At 39.0% G+C, this 12,058-nt stretch overlaps 1 protein-coding gene across 5 annotated transcripts in view; it reads right to left on the reverse strand.

Annotated features, from left to right (window-relative positions):
* Positions 1-12,058, reverse strand: part of LOC138757225 (endophilin-A1-like) — a 225,909-nt gene that overhangs the window by 173,817 nt on the left and 40,034 nt on the right. For all 5 annotated transcript variants that reach the window (XM_069924232.1, XM_069924221.1, XM_069924243.1 and 2 more), the window contains exon 3: positions 4,924-5,023. The gene's annotated coding sequence lies outside the window, so the exon portion shown is untranslated. The remainder of the gene's footprint in view (positions 1-4,923; positions 5,024-12,058) is intronic.

A 12,058-nucleotide genomic window follows, 5' to 3' on the forward strand; every position in this document is an offset into this window, starting at 1 on the left:
CTCTGAAGGCCAACCGCAATGGGCCCATCCTGGATCCTAAGCAGCGGTGGCACTGGAGATCAGGATCATATGTATGTACTTACTTAGTTACGCGGTTAATGTTCCCGTGCTGAAAAAGTTAAACCCTAATTTCTCGATGTACTGTGCCTGTGTGCTATGTACATTGGTCTGTCAGTGTATGCCTTTTTTGTGAATACCCCTGTGTGTAAATAAAGACCACTATTTGTTCATAACACGTGTCCAGCCTTGATTCTCTTTGAATCCATCAAACCTAATTCTGAACACAACATTTGGTGCTGTGAGCAGGGTTTAAGGAGTTTCGACTGGACCCATCGGTAGCGATGTTTTTGCACAATACTAACCTGGAGAAAGTGAGTTTGCTTCATTCACAGAATGACTCATCTGCAGGTGCTAGAAGTGGTGATGGAGGCAGTGAGCGGTGTTGAATTCATAGCTGACGAATGCTCCGATAGAGCCAACAACTTGAAAACTACTGAAGGACGCCCATGAACACGATCCTTGCTGACACAGAAAACAGAAAATCTGGGGGGTAACTGTCCAACTCCATGGGTTTTGATATTCCTGTGTTGAGGAGAATATGATCGTCATCCAACTCTGCCCTATACTTGTAACAGTCACACATCTGAGGACCCTCAGAGGGATGGATAGCTCAAGGGTGGGTTTTTCCCTGCGCACCATCTGACCAGTACAAAGTCCTGACACTCAAAGTAAATTCCCAAATGGTGATCAGGTCTTGGGAATGTATGTGCAGGTGGAACAATCTGCACTGGTCTGAGCAATCGGTGGGAGTGTGAGGAGGAACAGTATCCAGGGATGAGAAGGTCCACAGCCAACAGCCTGTCAAGGTCAGTGTTACTTGGGGGCTAAATGGTATGTCCTGGATGTGCAGCTGCTATAAATCTGAAGGAGCACCCAGATGAATGGCCACCATTGTGGAGACGCTGGCCAATGCAATGGCTCTGGCACTTCAACATAAAGTGGAGTCACAATGGCCTTGGACTACCTGCTTGCAGACAGAGGTGGTACGGGGCTGTTGTCAGTAAGAAGCGTTGCACTTATATTCCAGTCCATTTTGGGAATACCACTCACTCACCACACATGAGAGTCAGCGAACAAATTAAACAAGCCAAACACCACCCCATCAGGAAGCAGGGTAGCTGTGGGGGATGTTGGCGGGCTATCAGTGGGTATGGGCTCTGTGTAAAGTAGATATGTCCATGGGGTACTTGCCTTTAAATGTGTAATGACTTCCAAGGGGTAGAATGTAGAATGGAATGAGAAGGGTCATATAGCTTTTCCATCTGGAATCTGGTGGGAATGTGGATTGCAAAGGGCCATTTGACCTTTCCGGCTGGAGCCTAGTTGGAAGTCACCTCACCTGCCAAGCAACGGTCAGATCTGCCCACAGGTGAGGCTGATGCAAAATTGGTCCTTGCAGGTCACATGGATGGGTCCTGCATTAAAAAAGCTGAGAATGTGCAGTCTCAGTCTCTCTCTCTCCCTCTCTCCCTCCGCTGTACCAGCACCAGGAAAAAAATGCCGGATTTTGGAGGTTTCTGGATTTTAGATATCCGGATAAAGGATTGTGTACCTGTACATCAGTTGTGGATGTCCTGGAACAACAAATCTCTCTCTGAAAACCAACAAGAACCTTTCTGAGTGGTAATCATTTACCTTTCAAGCATCAAAGCCTGGTGAACTTCATAAATGTTAAATTCTGTGCACAGAATAAGAATTGCCTGCAACCAGTGAACTTGGAGGAATGAGAAGTGAGATTGGACTGTGAACCAAAGAATTTTTCTGAACTTACACATGTGTGCTTAGAATTATAAGGGGGTTGTTAGCTTAAGTAAGTCAATAGAGATAAGTTAAAGTTTGATTCTATTTTCATGTTTAAAGATAATTAAAAGCAACTTTTGTTTAAGTAACCATTTGTCTTGGTGAATATCTATTGCTGCTGGGTTTTGGGGTCCTCTAGGCTCGTAACACACTACTCTACTCATTATATACCCATGACTGTGTGGCCAGGCACAATTCCAAGGCTCTCTACAAGTTTGCCGATGACACCACAGTTGTCGGTAGAATCACAAAACAGCAATAAGAAAGCATACAGGAGGGAGGTAGAGCAGGTCTTTTTAGTCATGTCACAACAACAACCTTGCACTCAGCATTAGCAAAATCTAAGAGATGATTATAGACGACAAGAGGAAGCCAGTCCTCATCGAAGGCTCAGTATTGGAGAGGGCCAAGAACTTCAAATACTGAATATCCGTCCTGAAGCCTCCATGTTGATGCAATCATGAAGAAGGCCCACCAGTGACTATACTTTGTGAGGTGCTTGAAAAGATTCGGTATGTAACCGAAGACTCTCTACAGGTGTACTGTGGAGAGGACATTGGCTGGTTGAATCACTGTCTGATATGGAAGCGCCAAATCTTGGGATAAGGAAAAACTACAGAGGGTGTTTATTCGGCCTGCGACATGCACCAGACTCCACTCCATCGAGGACATCTACGAGGCGAAGTCTTAAAAAAGCAGCCTCTATCCTTAAAGATCCCCACCACCCAGACCACGCCCTCTTCACTCTGTTACCATCAGGAAAAGAGTACAGCAGCCTAAAGACGAGCACTCAGCGGCATAAGGTCAGCTTCTTCCCCGCTGCCATCAGATTCCCGAATAATCAATGAACTAAAGACACGGCCTTCCTTTTTGTGCACAATTATTGTTGTTTATAGTCACGTTGTAAGATGGTTCATAATTATGAATGTTTTCACCAAGATGCTGCTGCAAATCACTTAATTTTGTGACTTGATCATGATAATAGATTCTGATTCAAAATATGTGTTAGATCATAAATGGAATAACATCCTATGCTCAAAAAGATCTGTCATTCTGACACTACCAGAGTATTAACACAATGCTGAAGAAACTCCACAGGTAAAACAATGTATTTTATATAACAAATATAAAGATGCAGTAAATAACTAACATTTGGGGATTGAGCCCTTCATCAAGGTATGGACAAAATGTAGGCAGTCGGCCCCAGGCCCTTGCCTACATTTTTTCTTTGCTATATAAAAGACACTGTTTGACCTGCTGAGTTTCTCCAGCGTCGTGCTTTTACTTTAATCATGTGCAGATATGCAGACTTTCATGATTTACTACTTTCAGTGTTATCAGAGTTTTACTAAATATATTCAAAGTGAAGTTTTGACTATGTTTCTCCTTCCACATTTGTTGTTTGACCTGATGTGTGTTTCCAGCATAACTGACTTTCTACCCAACTTCTGTGGTTATTTACTTTGTTAACCAATGGCCTTCATTAGCATCTGAAGCTGGAGAATTGTTTGTTGTTGTGCTCAGTTACAGTTGGATGAAATGAACCCAGGATTTTTCAAAACCAGCTGTTAAACATCCATTGAGTTTACCTTGATCTGCCAGATATGAGTAGTTTCTGACCCTGAAGATAGGAAAACTCCCCTACCAGTAATCACACCTTGACCTTCAAAACTTCCTGCAAACTGGTAGGAACTAACTATCCCCTGCTTTTTCTGGCCATTTGCAGCTGTTTTTTTTTCAGATTTCTGAAAACAGCTCATCACATATTCTTGATGAATTCTTGATGAAGAGTTCCCAAAATGTTGACAATACTGTATCTTCCATTGATGCTGCACAACTCACTGAAGTTCTTCCAGTCGCATCTGCAGACTTCTGTGGGTCTCAACACTTAGGTTTTTGTGGAATCACAGCCATGCAGCACAGAAATGGACGCTTAGGCTCACACATGCGTGCCAATCTTTTGGCCCAACACACTCATCTTATTCGCTTGTATTTGCATATTTCTTTCTACACTTTGACTATTCAGTTGTAACTACTTCCACCACCTCCTCTAGCAGTGAATTCATTAACAATCACTCTTTAAGTAAAACTCTTTCTCCTCAGATCCCCTTTAGAGCGCCTTTCTCTCACCTTACAAATATGTCCTCTTGTTTTTGACATCCCCACCATGAGATTTTCACAATGTACTCTATCTATGCCTTTCATAATTTTATATACATCATGCTCCTTCACTAAGGAGAACAAACCTAGCGCTAAAGTCTTAGTGAATCTCCTCTGAACTTTTTTCAAGGCAACCACATCATTCCTTTTGTTTAGCAATCAACTGCAGCCTTAAAATATTTAGTGCAGTTGCAACACAACATCTCAACTTTTATATCATACAGTAAGTCCCAGTCTGTGAAGGCAAGCATACCACATGCCTTCTTCATCACTCTATTAACCTATGAGGCCACTTTTAGGAAACCATAGACCTGAATCCCAAGGTCCATCTGTTCAACCACATTCCTGAGTGGCCTACCATTTACCATAAATGTCCACCCCCCAATGTGACTTTCAAGACTGAATTCAATCTCCTTATGCTCTGCCCAACTTTCCATCTGATATATACCTTGCTGTAGCCTTGGACAACCTTCATTGGTATTCACAGCATTAACAATTTATTCAAAAATGGACAGCAGACATGGGGAAGCAGCACACTTTGACTTGCTGCTCCCAGATCTTTCTCTCTTTTAGATGTTTCTTTGCTTCCTTGTTTCTTCCCTAGATTCTTTCTCCCTCTGTTTTAACACTACATCACATTTATTAAGTAGGAGACAGAATATGTTTGAAATGGCAGAAAAGCAAACTTAAAATCAATTTCAGAGCAAATCTCAATGCTTATTCATTGTTTATCCATTAATTCATATTCTGAAGAATCAACGCCCGAAAAAATCTGTTCTTAAGGTCACCTCTTTAATGAAGTAATTGAACACGCAATTAAACAAGAGAGTTGGGTGAGTTCAAACAGCTCATAAAAATTATTCTGTCTGGATAGTGTGTCTAATCTGGTAGAATCATACTCACCACATCAGAACTGTTCATTTATCATCATGACCTCTGTACTAATGCAAAGGTACCACCAGGCAATGAAAGGAGATCATAAGTCATCACATAACAATGAAGTCTGTAGAGGACAGAAAAAGCAGTCATGTTAGGGCTACTGAAAACAGAATTAACTGTAATCACCGTAATAAAATTTATTTGACAATGGTTATACATTGAACAACTTCAAAGAACCCTTTTTATAGAATTTTCAGAGAGGTAATTATGGGACGGCTACATTTGGATCAAGTTCAAGTTTATTGTCATCTGATTGAACATACAGTACATATATAACCCGTCAAAACAGCACATCTCTGGACCATAACGCACGCACAAAGTACACCCTACACACCAAACCACAGAGCAATCCAAAATAAATACCGGTAAAAATATTTTTATATATACATATATATATATATATATTTTTTTTAAAAAAAAAAAATATATATATATAAATAATTTGCAATTTTCTAGAATTGGTCAACAGTCTCAATGCCTGCAGGAAGAAGCTGTTTCCCAGCCTGGAAGTCTTTGTCTTTATACTACTTATTTTCTTTCTTGAAGATTGTGTCTTAAAGATACTGTGGGCTGGATAGTAAGGGTCCTTGATGACTCTCTGAGCTCACTTTATGCACTGCTTCCTGTAAATGTTGTCAGTAGAGGAGAGGGAGACTCCAGTCTTCTTCTCAGCAGTTTTAATCACTGAGACTCAGCTTGTTGCTCTTGTACACTATACAAGCCTGTCAACCTCTTCATGGTAAGCCGACTCATCGTTGTTTCTGATTGTCACTGTTGCATCATCCGCAAACTTGATTCTGTTGGAGCTGAACCTGGCAGTAGTTGTGAGTTACCACCATGAACAAGAGCGGGCTGAGCACACAGCTCTGTGGTGCGCCAGTGCTCAGTGTGATGGGATTGAGGTTTTGAAAATCTGTGCCAACCAACTAGCCAGAGTATTCATGGATATTTTCAAGCTCTCATTGCTGCAGTCAGAAGTTCCCATCTGCTTGAAAAAGGCATTAATCATCCTGGTGCCTAAGAAGAGAGGAGTGAGCTGGCCTCAACAACTATTGCCCAGTAGCACTAATATCTACTGTGATGAAATGTTTTGAGGGGTTAGTCAAGGCTAGAAGTGACATTTACCAGCAAGGGTCTGGACCAACTACACTTATTATCATGATCACTCCATTGTAGACGCAATATCCCTGGCTCTCTTCTCAGCTCTGGATCACCTCGAAAACAGCAACTAATGTTGACCTAATGTTCTTCAAAGACCTCAGCCTTTAACACCATTATTCCCTCAGTGCTGGTCAGCAAGCTCCAAACCTTGTCGTCTTTCATTTCCTAAGTATTTTGGATATACAAGCAAACCATGTTTAGAGATGTTACTTTTGAGATATTTTGTAAAAAGCATTGATCAAGAGAAGTACACACAATGTTCACATGTATTGTTTGAGTATTATTGGAGAAGTACAAATTGTCCTTTTTTATCTTTCAATCTATGTATTGGATCAATATGTGTGCATTTTTTATTAAACTCAATAAAGATATTTTAAAAAGAAAGAAGAAGCTCCAAACCCTAGGCCTCTGAACCCCCCATCCCCCCCCCCACTTGACTTCCTCATTGGAAGACCACAGTCAGTACATCCCCTCCTCAGTGACTATCAACGCAATGCAACTCAAGGAGGTGTGCTTAGTCCATTCATGATTGTGTGGCCAGGCACAATTCCAAAGCTATCTACAAGGTTGCCGATGATATTACCGCTGTTGGCAGAATCACTAACGGCAATGAGGGAGATAACGTACAGGAGGGAGATAGATCAGCTCATTGAGTAGTGTCACACCAACAACCTTTCACTCAACATTAGCAAAATCAAAGAGATGACTGTGGACTTCAGGAGGAAGTCAGGGAAACAGGACCCAGTGCTCATTGAAGACTCAGTAGTGGAGAGGGTCAAGAACTTCAATTCCTGGGTGTCAACATCTCCAAAGATCTGTCCTGAAGCCTCCTTTTTGATGCAATTATGAAGAACGCTCTCCAGTGTCTATATTTCCTGAGGTGTTTGAGGAGATTTGGTATGTCATCGAAGACTCTTGAAAATTTCTACAGGTGGAGAGCATTCTAGCTCGTTGCATCGCTGTCTGGTACAGAGGTGCCAAATCTTAGGACAAGAAAAAAACTCCAGAGGGTTGTTAACTCAGCCTGCAACATCATGAGCACCAGAATTCACTTCATCGAAGACATCTACAAGAAGAAAACAGACTTTATCCTCAAGATCCCCCACCATGCCTTCTTCACTCTGCTACCATTGGGAAAAAGGTACAGGAGCCAAAGATGAGGACTCCAACAGCACAAGGACAGCTTCTTCCCTGCTGCCATCAGATTCCTGAATGATCAATGAACCAGACACTGCCTTACTTTGACTTTACATGCACTACTTTAATTTATTTTTGTAAGGTGGTTTATATGAATGTTTACACTATGATGCTGCCACAAAACAATGAATTTCATGACTTGTTCATGACAATAAATTCTGATTCTGACTGTGGTTTTTCTAATCAAGAAGTTTAGGATCCAGTTGCAGAGAGGAGTATCAAGTCGCAGCGAGAACAGTTTAATCACCAGCTTCTGGGGAGTGATTGTGTTGAACACTGAGCTGAAGTCAATGTACAGCCTGATGTATAAGACATCGTTCACTTGGTGGGTCAAGATGGAGTAGAGGGTCAGTGCTATAACATTGTTTGTGGATTGGTTTGGCCAATAGGCAAAGTGGAATGGGTCCATTATTACTGGTAGGTGGGCTTTGATGTGTTTCAAAGTGATTCATGAGCATGAAGGTCAGAGTCACTAGATGGTCACTTTCCCTTTCTGATTGCCCCAGAGAGTTCTGCCCTTACTATTTTTAGTTGCATCTTACTGCCTAAACTGGAAGCAGCATCCCAAGCTCTAAATAGTTCCTGGACCTTCATGTCTAGCCATGGTTTCTGGTTCACCCAGGCTGTGTACTGTTTGGTCACTGTGACATCTTCTATACATTTGTCCATGTAGTTGGCCTCTGTGCTTGTATGCTCATCGACGCTGATGTGGTTATTGTAGATGGTCACCTGCCTGATCCTCCTTTAGTCTGTGGTTAAAAAGAAGTCTTGCAGCTCTGCCGTGGCTTTCCTCAGCCAATATCTGATCTCCCTACAAACTAGTTAACTCTCCATACAAACTAGCCATGGCTAGTTTATTATTTAAAGATTTTTTTGTTTTTTTTTGAAAATTTTATTTAATTGTTTGCATCATTACAGGAAAAAAATGAATAAAACATTAATCAAAAATCCATAGGCAATGATACAAAAAAGTTGATAATTTTCTCCCCATCCACCCCACCCAAAAGTAAGAAAAAGAAAGAAAAGAAAGAAACACCTACCATTTAATATTCAATAATATTAGCATAGACAATCATTCATTGTTATTAAAAATTACTGATTAAGAGGAGTGGATAAGGTAGAAGAGGTGGACAGAAAATTATTCATAAAATCCATATATGGTTTCCAAATACTATAAAAATTTTCAACTCAATTCCTTAAACTCTACGTAATTTTTTCCAAAGGTCTACAATTTTGCATCTTATTATACCATCTATGTCATGACACTTCTCTATTATCTTTCTATGATATCGGTGTACATTTCTTTGCAGTTGCTATTGCAATACTTTAAAAAAATTTCTTGGTATTTGTCCAATTTCAATTTTACATCCTTTTCAGAAATATCTCCAAGTAAAAATATTCTTGGATCCTTTGGGATATTTATCTTCATAATTTCCCCTAATAATAAACTCAGTTCATTCCAAAACCTTTCCAATTCTTCACAAGACCGCACTGAATGCAAAATAGTCCCTATTTCTTTCACACATTGAAAACACTTATTTGAATAATTAGGATTAAGCCCATTTAACTTATATGGAGTATAATATAATTGATGAAGAAAATTATATTGAACCATTTGATATCTAACATTTACTATATTTGTAACATTTTCATAACATAATTCTGAACAAATCTCCTCCTGAATTTGTATATTTAAATCTTTCTCCCATCGGATTTTTGATTTAATACTAATCTTTTTTCTTTGCAGTCTCTTGTAATTTTGTATATATATTAGTAATAAATTTCTTAACAACAAATGTATCTGTTATTATCTTCGAATTGACTCTGTTTCGAGAGTCTCAAATCTGCTCCCAGCCTCTTTTTAAAATACATTTTTAATTGATAATATGCAAAAATTGTATTATATTTATCTTTTAATTGATGAAAAGTTAATAAAAAAGATCCTAAGAAACAATCGTTTATTCTCTGTAACCTTTACTGAACCAATGATCAAATAAAGAATTATTCAAAATAAAAGGAAGAAGTTGATTTTGTTTTAACAACATTTTTGGTCATTGATCATTTTTAATTTATCTCTCAATATGAATTCTATTCCATATGTTTAATATATGATCCAATATGGAAAAATCTTTAGTTCCTTTAAATGACTCATTATTCCATTTATATAAAATTAACTCTGGAATAGTTTCACCAATTTTATTCATTTCTTTTTGAATCCAAGCTGGTTTTTCATTCCGTTGATAACAGGAGGACAAAAACCTCAATTGAGCTGCTTTAAAATAATTCTTAAAATTTGGTAGTCTTAGTCCACCCTGATCAAACTTCCACATTAATTTTTCTAAACCAATTCTTGACATCATATCTTTCCAAAGAAATTCACATATTATTTTATTCAAGTTTCAAAAGAAAAATTCTGGTACTTGAATGGTCAATGATTGAAACAAATTGTATTCTTGGAAAAATATTCATTTTAATACAATTCACTTGTCCTTTTAATGTTATTGGTAAATCTTTCCATCTTTTCAATTCTTCTTCCATTTTTTTTAACAATGGCAAATAATTTAGTTTAAACAAATTACTTATATTTCTACTCATTTTAATTCCAAAGTATTTAATTGCTTAATTTTTCCATTTAAATTTTGTCAATTTTTTACACTGAAAGTAATCCATATCCACCATAGGCATTACTTCACCTTTATCAACATTCACTTGATAACCTGATACCCCATATTCATATCAGTACATTACCTCTGATGCCATGTTCTCTAATTTTGCACACCAATCTCTTGTGCTGGACGTTATCAAAAGATTTTTGAAATTCCAAATACACCATATCAACTGGTTCACCCTTGACCTGGTTACATCCTCAAAAATTCTGGAAGATTGGTCAATTATGATTTATCTTTTGTAAATCTGTGCTGATATGGAGTAATCCTGTCACTCCTCTCAATGTCATCTTTGACCAGCATTTTCCGCACCACCTCCTTCCTTTCATATAATGTAGTGTCAGATTGGCAACCTTCCAATCCAAGCGAACTGATTCAGAGTGTTGGAAAATAATCAGCAATGCATCCACTAACTCTAGGGATACCTTCTTAAGCATAAAGGGATGCAGGCCAGCAGCTTATTGATTTTCATGCCATCAATTTACCGAATAAAATTCAACAACTAATTCAGTTTCCATTAATTCCTCCTCTGTACTAGTCCCTTGAATCCCTAGTTCTCTTGGAATGTTGTGTGCATCTTCCTTGGTAAAGACAGAACTAATTAATATTTCAATTGGTTTTCCATTTCCTTGTTCCCCATTATAAATTTTTTCAAATAAAAAAATAATTAAACACACTGCACAGTAACAGTCCCTTCTGGCCCATGAGCCTGAGTCACCCAAATAGCCCAATTAACTTGCAACCCCCATACATTTTGGGAGGAAACCAAAACACCTAGAGGAAACCCACATAGACATGGGGAAAACATACAAAATCCTTACAGACAACACCAGATTTCGAACCCAGATTGCTGGCGCAGTAATAGCGTTCCGCTAACTGCTATGTTAATTGTGCCACCTATGAATTACTCTGATTCTAACTGCAAGGAACCTCTAACATACCATTCAGAGCCTTTGCAGTCAGTTTTTATGTCCCCTGCAAGTTTCCTCTGATACTCCTTCTAATTCCCTCCCCCCCAATTAGACCATTTGTCTTTCTTATCTGAATGTCTCCTAGTCCTCAGGTTTGCTGCTATTCCTTGCCCTCTCTTTGGTTTTAATTTAATTCCTAATTTTCCTCATTAGCCACAGTTGAGCCACTTTTCCCATTTTATTTTTAACACAAATGGGGATGATCTTTAAATACTCACCATTGTTTCTCTACTGCCAGGAGTGAAAAACGAAAGTCTGCAGGCTCTATGATTGTAGTCAAAACACAGAAATGTTGTAGGAACTCAGCGGGTCTTGCAGGATCCAGAGGAGGTAAAGATATATTACCAATATTTTGGGCCTGAGCCTTTCTTCAAGGTATGAGTGGCCAATCTATTGTCAACCCATTAAGTGTACCTTGCCAGCCTATGCTAGCTAGTTCACACCTCATGTCATTGTAGTTACTCTTCTTTAAGTTTGGGCCCTAAATCCCTGAATTAACGATGTCACTCTCCATCCAAATAAAAATTCCACCATTTTGTGGTCATTCTTCACCAAGGTTACTCATTAATTCTGCCTTGGTGAACAAAATCCAGTCTTGGATTACCTGTTCTGTTTACCTGATATATTGGGTGAGGAAATCATCCCTTCTACACTTCCGAAAATCCGAACCAGTATCGTTTTCCCAATCCGCATCCATATTGAAGTCATCCATGTTTACTGCTGTACCTTTACAATCTCACCACTACTTGCATATTGAAATCATCCATGTTTACTTCTGTACCTTTGCAATTTCTCCACTACTGTTTAGTAGTCTGTACACCCTCCCAGGAACATTTTATGGCCTCTGGTGTTCCACAACTCAAACGTAGAGATTCCATGATATCAAAGCCGATGGCTTTCCTTAGAAATCCATAATGAGCAATGCTAACCCAAATGCTTTACTTTACAGTCTTTCCTTCCTGAATGTTGTGTGCGGTTATGATATTCAGAACTCATGATCAAGCTCTCCAATTTTGGGCAATTTGCTTGCCTATCATTGTTTTGGTTCATTTTTTTCTTTTCAATTTGTATAGTCTAAGCCTGCTGATTATTATCCCACAACCT

This window comes from Narcine bancroftii, chromosome 1, assembly GCF_036971445.1.
Source record: "Narcine bancroftii isolate sNarBan1 chromosome 1, sNarBan1.hap1, whole genome shotgun sequence".
NCBI classification, from domain to species: Eukaryota; Metazoa; Chordata; class Chondrichthyes; order Torpediniformes; family Narcinidae; genus Narcine; species Narcine bancroftii.